Source organism: Capsicum annuum, chromosome 6 (assembly GCF_002878395.1).
Source record: "Capsicum annuum cultivar UCD-10X-F1 chromosome 6, UCD10Xv1.1, whole genome shotgun sequence".
Lineage (NCBI taxonomy): Eukaryota > Viridiplantae > Streptophyta > Magnoliopsida > Solanales > Solanaceae > Capsicum > Capsicum annuum.
Window position 1 is genome coordinate 228,151,130 of NC_061116.1, and position 3,794 is coordinate 228,154,923.

The window sequence follows — 3,794 nt, forward strand, 5'->3', positions numbered from 1 at the left end:
TTCATCCCATTGGAACGTAGAAACTAACTGATCAAATCTCGGGCCATCGGAATTAGCTATCTTACAGAGTTTAGTGTACCTATTCTTGAAATTATTATAGAAGTTGAGGTCCATTATCCTATCGGCAGCATCATAAGCATCCGGGTATGCTAATTGTCTGCCCCTCATGAGGCAGAGAATTTCATCAACATACTGTGGTATAAGAAGACAATTTTTAAATAGATTAGTAATTGTAAAGATTAAAAACACAGTCGAAAGAAAGTGATCCAGAGGGTTCTCTGAATCAGTTCACAGATTACCCAGCCAACGCAACTTATGCAACAGATGTGTATTATGTTGCAATAGAATACCAAGTTTTCGCAACAGATTACACATCTGCTACGTAGATTCTTCTTCATGTAGTAGATTGGAAGGGTAGGTTAGCAAAAGTAAACTTACCTTGTCCTCGTACTACACACACATATTTGTCATATTTGAAAAGTCTTTGGCAGCAAATGAATGCATGGTGTATTCTTTTTAAACCTTCATCTTGATGAATTCTTTCAGTTCCTTCTTCTTCTCCTTGCCAAGTGCCATGAATATGTCCACCTTCTTCAGTGGCCCCTGAACTTCAACAACTATTGGAGCGAGGTGGGGTTGCAATTTTTGCTGATTTCAAAATGGAGAGAATTTGTCTAATTTTTCTTCTCTTTATCCTAACCTCCACTGTAGGAGTACATGGATCTCTCACCATTGGATGGTATGACTCCCCTCCTAGATTTTAACTCCTCAGCAGCTTCAGCAATAGCCTCTAGCTTGTCGAGGAGTTTATCATCTCTGTCTTTGCACACTTTGTATTTGCAATAAGAACATGAGGGTGGGAAGGGATGAGAGGGACCACTGTAAGGGTGGGAGGAACCGGTGTAGGGGTGAGAGTGAGGACCTGTCCAAGGGGTGTTTTCAAACATATTTATTTTTTGTTGAGCACCAACATGCTTATAATCACAACTGACAGTAGAAGCAGCAGCAGGATGGCTGCCACCATCACAAACAACTCCACCATCAACACCCCCAGAAGAAGCACCCATATCTGTTGCAGTTTGAGTTTGGTCGTGAAGAGCTTCAACATTAGACTGACCCTGCCTAACTGCTCTTTTTATGGATGTTGCTCCATCCAATTCCTTCTTTATTAACTCCACCGTTGGGTCTTCTTTTGTACCAACAAGACCAAAGTAAGAAAATAAGTCATCCCCAACTCATCAATGGTAGGCACAATCCAAGGATGCACAACCTGTAAAAAATGACAGGAGGAATTTAAATCATATAATAATAATTTACAGTCAGTTGGGTTACATCGGGCTCAGGTTATGTTAACACAGTCAACTTATGCAACAGACGATCTAGCTACCGCAATAGCTGATCTATATATTGAAATAGATTGATAATATGTTGCATCAGAATACCCAGCTATTGCATAATTTACAGTAGATGGGTAATATGTTGAGTAGGGTTCAAAGAATAAAGCAACATATGGTTAATCTGTTGTGAAATATGGATCGTCTGTTGCAACAGATTACCCATCTGTTGCACCAGTTATAGTTGACGGGTAATCTGTGGCAACAAATGGAACATCTATTTCAATATCTTTTTTTGAGGTAAATTATTTTAATTGAAAGTAGACGTACTGCATCATTCGGAGGATTAAAGAGATCAGCCTCGTTAATATTTTTTTTGCTGCTCTCTACTGCAACCAACTACCTAAGGATCCTTGGATGAGAAACCTTATCCGGGTAATCTGTGAAATGCTTTCGGAGGGGAGGAATGGCTTCACATGCCCAAGCCTAATAATTGTAAATAGGAAGCAAGCAAAAAAAAGTCACAAGTATATTCAATATAAATTAATGAATGAGTAAAATTAGTGATCAATTTTACCATGAAAGCCCAAGGAAAGTTGTATAATATAGTTGTCTTTGGCTTTAGCTCTTTCAATAAATATTTGGCAGTCAAGTAGTAGATGTCGTAGCCCCAGGGATAACCGTTGAATTTTCCAAAATCATCAGCAAGCGCCAACAAATCACAGTCTATGACTTTCTTGACGTCTCTTGCCAATAAAACGGAATGGACAAACCAAACTAAGCACAATTTCTCCCTGTAGTGCTTTGGTATGTCTTTATTCTTGAGATCCGCTATCAAATCCTTCACTTTGTAGCTAGTTCCAACAATGCCTAGCAACCCATCTTTTTTTATCTTGCGTTTGTTGGGCCCTTTATGGGGTGTTTTCTTAATGGCAGGTTCTTCTGGACGATCGCATCTCAAGCCCGTCACAATGGCAAACTCTTTTAATTCAAAACAAACCGGCATGCCATAGTAATTGATCCAGACTTCATCCATCTTATTTCCGCCCTCCTTTGGTCCTCCATCATCCCCCGAAAATATGATCCTGTGCTTGAGAAGACCATATACCATGATCATTGAAAAATGGAGAGGGCGGGGCCCAGACAGCTCAAGAAAGTGTGCAAAGCAGCTCTTCTTAAAAAGTCCATCTATGTTTTCCTTCTTCATAATACTCCTAAGTTCATCAAAAGGTTTCCTCAACTGACATTTAAGTATAAGATCACCAAATACTGCATTAGGGTTATTCATCGGCATCGTAACTCGAAACTTGTCAATACTAATGGTTTTGACAGAATCATGCTAGAATTTTGATATTATTTCACGCCCTATTGGTGAGAAGGAGTTATCACTTTCCTCGGCTTCATTTTTCCATGACTGAGATTGTTCTGAAAGTTCCTTCGAATCTATCTGTACTTTAGCCTTTTTTGTTTGGTGATCGAAAGTTGATCCACTTTCTCCACTTTCAGTTTCTTTTCTTTTGGGAGACATCTTTTAACTACAAACAAAAGAAAAATAAAAAAAACATTGCGTTTGATGTCTGCATAATTTTTTTAAAAATGGTAGACAAATTTCAATAAATTATTCTTACCACATAACCAAAAAAATATTCTAACGGATTACCCATCAGTTGGAACAGATGGAGAACCCGAATCTGTTTGAAGACCTATTTAATATCTCCCCACAGATATTCCACCTGTTGCAACAGGTGGAGAAATTTCAATAAATTATTCTATGCCACATTACAAGAAAATACTCCAACGAATAACCCATCATTTGAAACAGATGGGAATCTGTTTGAAGACCTATTTAATATCTTCCAATAGATCTTCCACCCATTGCAACAGATGGACCACCACCACCACAACCAATTCCACCAAGACCACCACCAATGCCCACCAATACCAACACCAAGACCACCGATACCTTTGCCAAAGAACACAAATACCAACACCACAAACACCATCCAACAATACCACGATAATCAACAAAATACTGAGAGAAAAACTAGAGTTTTCTCGGGTGCTTCCTACTTTTAGTAGCATCAAAACTCAAAATTGTTAACCCATTCTCGAAGATAATACAACTAAAAGTCTTCTTTTTCATCATTAACTAAAAAGCCCTATTTTTTAGAATAAAGAACAAATGTAGAACTCTTCTCGAACTCTGTTACGTGAGAAGATAGAGAAAACAACGGATACAAGCGGGAATGAATTCGAAAAAAACAACTATATGTAGTCATAAATGGGAAGAAAATTGACCTATTTTGAAGGGTTGAGCAATATGTTGAGTAGTTGTTGTTTGTATTGTTGAGAGGGAGAGGACCCCAAGAGAGAGAAAGAGAGAAGAGAGAGAACTTAAGATTTGAAATGAAAAGTTTTTTGTGCAAATGGATGATTTGTATGGGTTGATTTGTAATTTTG